At 46.2% G+C, this 11,969-nt stretch overlaps 1 long non-coding RNA gene across 1 annotated transcript in view; it reads right to left on the bottom strand.

The window, feature by feature from the left end:
• Positions 1–6,017: 6,017 nt before the first annotated feature.
• The window catches only part of LOC135383525 (uncharacterized), a 118,965-nt gene continuing 113,013 nt past the window's right edge, over positions 6,018–11,969 (bottom strand). Inside the window, exon 3 of the long non-coding RNA XR_010419926.1 lies at positions 6,018–7,326. This is a non-coding gene — a long non-coding RNA (uncharacterized LOC135383525). The remainder of the gene's footprint in view (positions 7,327–11,969) is intronic.

The following is an 11,969-nucleotide window of genomic DNA, read 5'->3' as shown; positions in this document are numbered from 1 at the left end:
AAGAAAGACGAGAAACGTAAGGCAACATGAAAAGTGTACGTGCATAGAACGATATCATGCTGCTGCTGCTGGACCACATGCCAGTGTTGTACGTAACTCGGTTACGAGTAACGGCGTAATCGCTACTGTAACGTTGTTGACCGCAAACCGAAGTCAACGCTTTGACAATATATACTCTGGCTTCTGTAGCAGAGCAGCCTAGTCACACACTAGGTGTGCTTGATCACATGATAGGTTGGACTCCTTGGTCATGTGACATTCCCATATATGTATCCTCATCCTGCGTTTACGCACAACCACTACCGCATGCAGAGCCGTAGCGACGGGGGTGCGAGAGGGGCAGCCGCCCCGGGCGCCCTCGCGATAGAGGGCGCCGAACGGCAGGCCCTGGCAGGTTGGTTGGACAGGATAAAGCGGGAACGCAGAAAATTTGAATATACGATCTCGGCAGTGCAAATAAGCGTTTTCAGTTCTTTGTTTACGGGGCTTCTGACGGCAGTGGGTGGGGGGTGGGGGGTGGGGGGGTGGCGCTTCAGATTTACTCTGCCCTGGGCGCAAACTTGCCTCGCTACGGCTCTGACCGCATGTAAAGACAATGAAGAGACCATGGCAGGCTATATCGAGCAGCGGCTATAGCGAGCACGTTCAAATACAGCGCAAATTTCTAATTTAATCAAAGATAACGGAGTACCGCGTTACTTTTTGTGAGTAATGGTGACAGTATCGCGTTACTTTATAAAAGGAGCATCGATATCGGTGTTTCGCTAATTTTCGATTCAGTTACGAGTATCGGAATCAGGTACATTATTTTGGTAACCGGTACAACAGTACTACATACTGCAAAGAAGGTCATGCACAAGGTTATCAATAAAGAAGAGAAAACTGAATTAAAGAAACCGGATCTTCAGTCCTCTGGACACCAAAAGAGTGCCAGTAGTCGTGCTCAATTCTGTGGTCAATATACAGTTCCCGTCAATAGAAGCGGTCAATTGCATCAGCAACCTTCCAGGAAATTCCCTTCACCTTGAGCCGCCTTGCGCGTGCTCAGATTAGCATTTCTTTTCCCTCTCTCCACAATGCAGTGAACAAAGCGGAGAGAAGCTGATGAACGGCCGCATTCTGAGGGAGTGAGTGGTTTCCGGTAGGCCGAACCCTTCCTCTCCGTTGCAGCCGTGTTACAGATTCCCAACGGAACCACATTCCACCCGCATTCTCTCCTGGTATACCCCACTCCTCCAGTTTGTTGCCGTCCTCCCGGGTGACATAGTATCCTCTCTCATGTAGAAGTTTGATGACGGAGAAGTCATCGTACGCTAAACGTCTCCGGCCTACACTCTCGGGAACCGGGTCGTTGTACGTGCGTCGTCTGGGTCTACGAGCGTGCCTTTACGCACTTGGCGTTTGTAACTATAAGAGCGCTTGGAGGTACGCCGTAAGCTGAAGCCATCATTTAGCCCAGCCGGATAGTCGTTCCCTACAATCATCATCATCATCATCATCATCATTTGATAGTCGTGGCTATTTCATTGCTCACAGATTTGGATGGCACACGTTTGTGTTGTGCCTGTCACTGTTATTCGTTGCACTAAACATAATGAGGCAATCCAGCCAGGTGAAAATCTATTTTGAAAGTGGGCACCAAGGGAAATATCCTTCTTGGTGGAGCACTAAGTCATAACGCAACATAAACACGAAATGTTATGCACACGTTGAAGATCAAGTCCTACACATCACGAGCTTGTTCAACCTGAAATCTCAACCGGTCCCACTTAAACACACTCAAAGGATGACAAAGGCAGAGAATTACATTAAACACGTGCTGTCTACAAGTAACAGGACATGGATCATAAACAGACGGAGAGGGAGAAGAGAGGGGGGGGGGGAACTATTTACTTTGACAGGAAAAGTCAAAAGGGGAAGAACGCGTTTGCCTACGAGGTACAGCTCCCGTCAAAGTTAATAATAACACTGGAAAAAAATGTGGTCTCGTTCCCGAGCACAATTATAGCATTGGGGCTATGACGAAGTCATGATTGAACAAAATTATTTTCTTTGTTTAACGTAAGGATTTTGTTCACTTAACATCCCCCCCAATGCCCCCAGGGTGGATGTTATCACGCTCGGAAATGAGACAGAACTGTTCCCAGTGTTATTATTAACTTTGACGGGAGCTGTACGTGGAAGCAGGCATAATGAGGACGCTCAGCAAAACCAATTGTACTAGGGGTGATTTTGTGAAGAAAAAAAAAAAGAAATCACTATGTCCAGGTATCATTTCCTTAAAGACGAGGTAACAGAGTTAGAGAGCACACCACACAGACCGACTTATACTGCCACACGAGCACGGAAATCGACATTGAGTGCTTAATGCGATAAGTTGAATTGTCATTCGCGCAATGCTTCACTAACCGACACAAACGGAGAAAACTCTCGTGCGTTTGAGTCTGTCCTTTGTGTATACCCCCCCCCCCCCTCAAACTCAGGGAAACGTAACCAACAACTTGCATACACCAGCTTGCTTGCATTTTGGTTCTATGTACTACAACACAAGGTGGTGTCTGAACTTTTAGATTACAGAAGTACCTTTTCACGAAATAAACATTCGAGCTGTTCGGGATTTTCAGCGAAACAGAAGTGAAAGACGCACGACGACGCCTAAAACAGGCGCAAGTGATTTTTGAGTCGGCAAGTATGTTCATTGACCACGTTTTTAAAACATATTGAAACTGATTGGCTCAATACTATTACAATCCAAACCATAAAATTTATTTATTAAACATCTAAGCTACGTTAAGTTTCATAAGTTTTGTCACATACATTTCATTTAGTGAGCGGGCTGCATCATCATCATCATCATCAGTGTCATTGTAACGGACGGGAGACATAAGCTTCGTAAATAATGCTATTCGAGATCCAAATTACTTTGGACGACAATGTCATACCCATCTAAGAACGTGCACAGGTCTAATTAAACTGATTTAGCTATATTGGTTGATTAATCAATTAAATTAAACTCATTTACGGATTTATTGTGCGCCAATGTACAGGTATTTAACTCTGTGTGTGTGCAGTTCGGTGGAACGTAACCTCATTCTCAAGGAAATTATATCTGTACACTGCGTGCCTCCGAAATAAGCTTGAAACTCCATTTAAAATTGCTCATAAAGTTGCTTAATTCGTCAGGCACTCTATTAGGAGCAACCCCCTCAATATTTCAGAAGAGGGGCACGTTGTAACTACGTTATTTAATTTACAAGACCGCTATAAATATGCAACACGGCGGGAATCTCTCGAACGTGGGAGCGATAGACCACTCCCAAACGCGACGACGGCAGAAAAAAGGAGAGAGAGTAGTATTCTCCCACACGTGATATGAAACATTCTTTGTTACATCAGGACGCGGCGCTATTTGCGGCCGGCATATTCAGCCTGCGAACCACCGGTGACCGTTTGTGAGTGACCTTCACGTCATGACATCATGATTCCTTTAATAGGCGCTGGCGTCTGGCGTCACACAATTGCCTGAACCGGGGCCTGGAACACACACACGCACGTATACACACGTACCACCCCACTCACGCGCACGCCATCACACACATGTATGCATGTGTGTATTTGGATCTAGTTGGACTTTTCCCATCCACGCATGCTGTTGACTTATAATACCGAAGAACCATGTAACACGTCGTCCCTTGCCCCATCTCATGATTGTTTGTTTATGTGTCTGTGTATGTGTGTCATCCCTAGCCCTTTAAATAAGTGGCAATGATGGAGGCGGTGCCCAGAAGAAGTCTCGTCTCTGTTCGAAATATCGGCGGCTCTTGTCCTGAGGCTCGTCCCCTAACATTTCTTCACCGGTTTGCTGAATTTTCTACCTTTCTATGTATGTATGTATGTGCATAGGATGACGACGGGATATGTAACGCCGATGCACGAGGCTGAAAAAAAAAGGCCGATTTGCTCGTGTGGGCATCCAATGTCCGCTATATGCTATGTAGTGCTAAGTAGCTAATCACAGTTCCATTAGAAGTCTGCCCAGGACGCACATTCCCCCAGAGCGTTAGTCGCGACGTTGACCTTTGTGAGGTCGACATCGGCGAGTTCTTTCATTAGCACCACCACCACCAGTAGCTAACTACGGCTTCCCGCAAACTTCATTCTCCCCACACCCACACCACCACCACTACTGTATCTACTCCAATTTCATTTTTCGTTTCCTTTTTACAACAGCACAGACACTGGGCTCCTTGATTCCTCTGTGAAAGTATTACGGAGCGATCACGACCATTCCACCACAGTCATGTTCTGGGGAGAGGGGCTTGCACCGCTCCTTCAACGTTGTAGTTATCACATTTGGCAAGGCATGCGTATTTCATATAGGCTTCCTATTAAGTGTTGGAAACTGCCACAACGATATCACAAGACATTTAATACGTCATCAAACACGTCTCTATAGCTGGAAGGACCAGCACACGACCAGTGGCATGGCTATGTACCGTATTTTCCGTTGTATAACGGGCACTCATGTATAACGCGCAGCCCTAAAGAGCTTTACAGCATCCTTAAGCAGTATCATGTTCAGTGCCCTTTCACCGGTTTTGTGAACTAACCCTAAGAGGTTTGGGGGAAAGCCACAGCACGCCCTGGAAGATGGTAGAATTTGTTCGTTACCGACCCGAAAAGGAGCTCTGCAGGAAAATATTTTCGTGTATAACGCGCACCGTTAGATAACGCGCAGGACCTCTTCAGAGCACTTTTTTACTGTGTAACGCGCGCGTTATATACGCCGAAAAATACGGTAGTTAAAAGCATCCGATTGTTGGTGGTCGCCAATGTCGTGCTCAACGCGGGGAGGTGGTGGGTTCGAATGCTACCTCCGGCTGTGCTGTCTGACGTTTTTCCTGGGTTTTCCGGCAGACTTGGAAGAGGAATGTCGGCTCAGGACGCACATTTACCCCCTTGTCCCCCACTCCTTCCTGCTGTCCTCTCTCCATCTGCCCACGTCTGTACTCCCCTCATAGCCATAGTTGCTTCGTGGCGGTAACACGGAATTTAAAAAATACATCTCGTCATAATACAGCACTAATTCATCTTGTAAGGTAGAAGAGGAGGAGGAGAGAAGAACAGAGAAGAGAACGAAGATGGAAGGTTTTTGAGGTTGAGATAGCCAAGAATAAAGAGCAACTGTTACAATTGGCGCAGTCGACAGGACCCTTATCCTATTTCCTCCACATGATGCGTCTGAATGTGGCTTTTGCAGCTCAGTGGCGTTACCGCTTGAGACAAGTTGACTCTCCTAGATGCCGTCACTGCGGTGATCTGGAAGATCTAGAGCACGTTCTTCTTCATTGCCCACACTACCAACCTTCCCGAACCACACTTTCCTGGTCTCTCTATCAGCGCTGGACTGCCGCCCCCTCTCTTTGTCAAAATTACTCGGTCCATGGCCAAACCCAGCCCACCAACGCTCTGCCCTCAAAGCTCTTCTGACCTTTTTTGGACACCGTAGGACTTCGGTCCTCACTGTGAGGCGACTCGTTATTCCATTTCCCTCGTCACCACCAGCAATAGGGTAGGGTATCGCACCTGGCGATGAAACTCCCTAATCATCAAATAAAGTTGTTGTTTTTTTTCCTAGTCCTTGTTGGACGCTGGCTGCCGCTTGCTTGCTGGACATCTCTTTCCGTGACTCCCCCCAGTGGTTCCCACGATCATTGGCACCCATCCTTCCCTGCATGCGGTGGAATGTCGCATTTACCCAGATACATAGATTTGATTGCAACATGGTTGATTTTGCAACGTCGGATCTCTGTCGAACATGCGACGTGCGGAGCGATTTACAGGACATTCTCATGGCTTGTGTTCGCTACCGGCGTGAAGATCTGAAAGAATAACTTGTACCAAACTGATCACTGTCCGATCACTATTTGCAACACACACACACACACATACAGTGGACCACTATTCGCGAAATTCAGAAGCTAAGGCGCCAAAAAGAGCTGCAAGGTCTCCGCCTGGTGTGACTCTTACTGACAAAGACTTGTATCACGACCCAACAGTAATTTATTAATCTAGTCTAATCGCAGTCATCTCCCTGAGTATTCGGAAGATGACGGCTCAGAGGTCAGCCCTGATGATGAACAACACTCCCACGCCATCATCATATCTTTACATATACGCGTGTTCTATTGCCTAACCATGAAACATGCAGAGTGGCATCTTGAGTACGGTACTTAAGGCAATGTATCTTACATCCGCTTGTTAGTAGCTTGTTGTCTCGCTCAGTACGTACCCAGTACTGTTCCTAGAGAGCATTTGTGCTCTGCCTGGAATAGTCCTGCGTGTTAGTGTTTCTACTCAGCTTTTCTTCCAATATCATAGCACTACATTTCGTGCATTTTTTCACTCTGTCGATAGCAATCTACTCAGCCCAGCGTGCGTGCATGCTCTCCTTGCATACGGGAGTTCCTGTATCTATGGCGATTAGATAACTTTGCTGTTATATATCACTGAGTTTACACGATTATTCTCAGCTATCGGTTCCATATCAAGTGCAGCGGCGGACATAGAATTATACAAGGCGAAACGAAGAAATTACGTGGCATAACCCTTAAAGTGGCAACGGCAGCGGCTATTAGGAGTGACCAGAAAATTATTAATGTAACGTGAACTTGTTGTTAAATATATGTGGTTATGATTGGTCAGGCTCAAATATATCCCAAAGCCTACTCTGCGAAATGGCCGCCCTCGGTAGCTCAGTCGATAGCGTGTCCGCCTGCTGATCCCAAGATCGCGGGTTCGAACCCGTCCGAGGACGGTCTCAACTTGGTGGAAGGGTACAAGTTGCCCAGACACGCCGTCTTCCGCGAGGGACGTGTGAGGGTGTGCCGTGTGTCGAGATTTCGGCGCACGTTAAAGAACCCTCAAGTCGGCAAAATTAATCCACAGACCTGACCACTGTGGCGTCGATCATGAACGCTGTTGTCTCGCGACGTAAAGCCCCGAATTATTATTTATATTGCTGTGGAAAATGTCTTACTCTATACTCCAGATATGTATGTCTCTGTATCTGTACACCACCGTCATTACAGCATTGTTTTCCTTTATGTATTATCATATTTGAGATACTTTTTAGAGTATCTCAAATATGATAATACATACCGAAGTATCTCGCACTCCTCATGAGAAATCTTCCCTCGAAGCTGAATATTCGCTCCAAAGAAGCGGCGGGCTGTGGACGGGCTCCCTTGCCTCCCGTTCCAAGAAAGTCATCCGGTCGTTATCCGCGAATCCACGTTGCACACTCGGCGGAAAGGATGCCAGGACCTGAAATAAACAGAAAAAAAAAGTGAGGGCCGCCGCATTGAGTCCAAAAAGGAAGAAATAAATGAGTAAAGAATAAAGATCATCTTCACGCAGCCGAGCCGCTTGAACTGCGAGAGAGAGTTCGCAGACAGTATAATGGTGTGCGGCGCTTTTATTTCTCCTTCATTTTTTCTGCTTTTTCTCCCCTTCCTGTCTTTGTTCCTGTACTTTTACTGCTCAACTCGGCCGACTCGTTTCATATCGGCCGGCTCACGCGCCACGCGTCGCTAACGGTGGCTTTTGTAGAGACGCCAGAGAAGTTGGAATGTTTCGTAGCCATTTCGTTTGATATTCACGGATGACTCACAGAGCAGCCTTTCAACCGAAACGAAATGCGCTCAACGAACTGAATACAAATTGGAACTATTATACACAGAGGACGTTAGCATCACTAGGAAGAAAATGAATATCGATTCATTCTCTGCGTTGATCATTTTCTTTTTTCGATGGATTCAACAAATGGAACCCAGATGTCACATACATCATATCAAAATTGTTGCTGCACGTTGTGAGAGTTGAAATGTACCTCACGACTAAGGCCTCCATTCCCATTCGATAGTCGGATCCCTATTCTAGTGAATCCTAGTCACAGCTGTTTCGTGTGTAACAACCGGTTAACAGTGTATCACAATGTGTTGAATAGCCGGCATGTAATGAGTTATAGTACCGTCAATCATCCATATGTGGCCTTGAGAAACGAATACTGGGAGTCAGGTTCATCCATCCTGTATTGAAAGGTAATTTCCCATCACCGTTGTACAGTACTGGTCTTCACGGCCTTCCAGCGGCATATCTAATATCTCACATCCAGAGTTGTACGTAACTCGTTACCCAGTAACGAGTTACCTTTTTTGGTAACGAAGTAACGACTTAGTTACTTTTCTAAAAAATGCAACTAATAACGTATTCGGTTACAAAAATCGGTAACTCGTTACTCACATTACTCGTTCTAGAGCCCTGCACCCTCCGCGGATGGAAGCGGATATCCGCGTATATACGCAAGATACTTGCCGATTCGGATAAAAATTTAGCACTTACTGAGGTGTGCGGATCGGATGCGGATGGCGCGAGGTCGGATGTGGATCGGATGCGGATGCGAAGGCAGCGGATCGGTAGCGGATCGGATGCGGATATACCACGTGCTGTAATTTTTCCACCAGCAATTTATTTGTATTGCGCGCCGACAGCGAGCGCCTGCTCGGGTTCACCTTTGACCATGCATGGCCATGACGGGAGAGGAGACATTCTGGCGTCTCGAACCGCGCGAGCACCGACGAGGTAGCGTTCCACGCGTTCCAGAAGTCTCTCCATATCGCGTTTGTCGAAAGGTTTACCTTTGCTTTTCGTCGTGAGTCCTTCCGTGGCAGCATGGAGGCATCCGAAATTATACCAACATGCTTCCGGCGGTCTTTACGTGTCCTTCGAAATGTGCGGATTTGGCGGATCGGATGCGGATGGTACGTTTTGCTCAGCGGATCGGATGCGGAGCGGATGCGGTAACGTGTGCGTGGATGCGGGTCGGATGCGGATGCCAAAAATCTCACCCGCGCAGGGCTCTAACTCGTTCCTTTCCTTCGTTTACCCTCGGCTTTAACATGGACAACATGGTGACCTTACGAGGTGACCTGACCTGGATGTTCAGCTCCTGGGAGCCTCTGGTCGACAGATCGTTCTTTTGTTGAGTCCTAAGGTGACCGGCATGACAAATGCCGCAACGCTTTCCGGTCGTGTCATTGACCATGACAGCGTTCTTGGAAAAATACCCTAGATTTATTTTCTTTGTATGTGTGTGTGTGTTATCTCCCAGCTGCTGCCAATAGATATACTAGAGCAACTAAACTCGCCCAAACTTGGATCCTGAGATGGCATTGTCAGTCTCTCCTGATTCACCGTGTTGTCAGTGTGGTCAGTGTCACGTCAGTGTGGCTTGGGTTGGACGAGATGTTCAGTGTGAAGGCGGCAAAAGGTGACCGAAATGTTTAGTGTCTTCTTCGCCTTCCCAAACCAAAATGGCTCAATACATCCCACACGTCGTATTCGAATTTCAAAAAGCGTGCTCAGGTAAGCGTCTGCAATATTTTTGTTAGCTGTAGCAGTTACCGTGTCGAGGATTATACGTTAAAGGCACTGCTTTTCACTGATCAATCGAATACCTGGTGGAGCCAATGCCGTGTAGTGATGAGATAGCCCGAGAACTTTCTCTGCTTTGATGGTTTACAACGGAAAGGGGGGGGGGGGGGGTATGTTTACTAAAAAGAAAAAAAGAAAGGTTCGCCATGCAAAGAGCCAGCTGATCCAACGGCATAGAGACGTTTGTGTAGCGTTTATCAGTTCACATAAACGCACAATTGCGCTGACGTCGTGTAACCTTCTAACAGTGACGCAAAAATAGGGGAATACAGGCAGCTGTTGCATTCGAAGTTAAAAGAAAAAAAAAGGATAGTAAGGCTCGCTACTAATCAGGCACATCCAATTTACAATACATGCATCAAACAAAGGTGGCTGTGTTTGATGATGCATCCATACCTTTCCACAACAATTTTTGAGTATTGCCACAGAGGCTCTCTCAAGGAAACGCGCCAAAAATAACCGATTCGAGTGCCAGCTGTTCTTCAAAGCAAATTCCATGTAAAATGTCGGATTAAATAAAGCGCGTGTCCATTTTGATTTTGACGTGGTTGTGGCTCTGTAGCAGCGTGGTAACGTAAGAGTAACTTGTTACTGTCGAGGTAACGGGAACGCGTTCCTTTTGCTGCTTTGGTAACGGGTAACGTATCTAGTTCCTTTTTTTCGTGGTAACGAGTAACGGTATTTAGTTCCTTTTTTTTCGGTAACATGTACAAGTCTGCTCACATCTAATATAATAGGTTCCGCTCTCCAGTGGCTAAACACCCCCGTCATCATAGAGTGATGTTATTGTTACAGAGATCAGAACATCGCTATGGTACCAATGAATTTGGTGTAGATGTGCGCCGATCCACTTCAGTGCAAATCAGCTCCTCCAGTCTCAAGTGGCACTGAGTCAGACAAAATACAGTATTTTAAATATTTTTTCCGGTATTTTTGGTACTCTACTCAATACTTTTTGCGACAAGTATTTTAAATACTTTTTCGGGTTTTGCTACTGAGTGTTCAAAATACTTTCCTTCGTCGACAAGCCGTATCCGGCACATATCCCCCGCCGTGTTTTCAGCTCCAACAAAGCAGTAAACACGCGCCAGAAGTTGAAAGACCCGAGCTGACATACAGGAGGAATTACGAATTTTTGGGTCAGAACATATCACCAAAGTTTACTTGAGTTCACCAAAGTTCACCAAACATTACTTGACACCAAGATCTTGCAAATAAAAATAAAAGATATGCTTAAGTATGGCGGATGCAATTTATTCCTTTCATTTGTACGGCCACGTTCACAGTACGCGTTTCACTTACTGCTAATACTAAAGTACTTTAAAGAGTATCTTAAATACTTCTTAGAGTATTTGTACTCTACTAAAATTAGTTTCCGTTTTGAGTATTTTGTACTCTATTTTAAATACTTTTTACGCGGAGTATTCAGTATCTTATTTTAAATACGTTTACGCAGTATTTTGTAAATGTATTCACTGAGTCCTGTACACCACCACTTTCAGCACATAAAATTTATGAGTGAGGAACATGTTATAATGTCCCCGGTCACTTTGAATTCAGTGGAAACGCAGAAAAGCAGGTGTCCCTTGTTGTCCACCTGTCCATGCGGAGCTTTCGAGGAAATCATGCCAATCATGCTCTACGAAGGGTTAACACAAGCAGACGCTTCCCAGAATGTGCTGGCGCTGCTCGCTTGGGCGGACAGCGGCGCCAGCGTTCCGTTCTGGATGCAGCAGCTGCAGGTGGTCTCCGGCCATTAACGGGTTGTTTCGAAATTCGCCATTTCCGAACGCACGCATCCTTGTCTGCGCAGAGATGACGATATCACTGCAGTGCGTCCCAGGTTTTCTGTCCCCACCTGGCATGTCTGCCGCGCTCGAATTAAGTGAACAAAGGAACGGAAGCAGTGCTTTGTTAACTTTTATATTTCACAGCACCGTATAGTATTATACGCTCATACGCTGATTTGTAACCTATGATTATTTTGAATCAGGCTTCCTTATTGATGCTGAACAACTCCACCGCCTTTTGCCTGCTGTAGCAAGCCACAGCCGCAGTGTCCGTTATTAGGACACTGACACGGTTCCCACCAGAATCACTCAGGTAAAGTGTTTATCCCATCTAAACACGAAGCGTTGAAGGTGTGACAGCCCTGAGTCGTTTCCAACCGAGGCACGAGTACCTGGTTGGTTCTTGATTCATTTTATTCGACGATCGCAGATTGCGACAACACAGCACTTGCGTCCAATTCCCTTTTACATGGTTGACCTTAGATACTTGACGCCTCATCTCCGCAAACGAAACTCCACTGGACCTCGGACTGCGACCATAGTAGCTCACCTGTAGAAACCTTCTGCTGCATAATGATAACCCTGAGACTAGCAACACGAAAAAGGACAACACACACATGCTTCTAGTCTCGGGGTTATCATTATGCATCAGTATGACCACGTCACTTGCTTCTTAACCATCCT

Source organism: Ornithodoros turicata, chromosome 2, assembly GCF_037126465.1.
Source record: "Ornithodoros turicata isolate Travis chromosome 2, ASM3712646v1, whole genome shotgun sequence".
Lineage (NCBI taxonomy): Eukaryota > Metazoa > Arthropoda > Arachnida > Ixodida > Argasidae > Ornithodoros > Ornithodoros turicata.
Note: the sequence above shows the minus strand (reverse complement) of the source record. Positions and strands in the feature narration are given on the sequence as shown.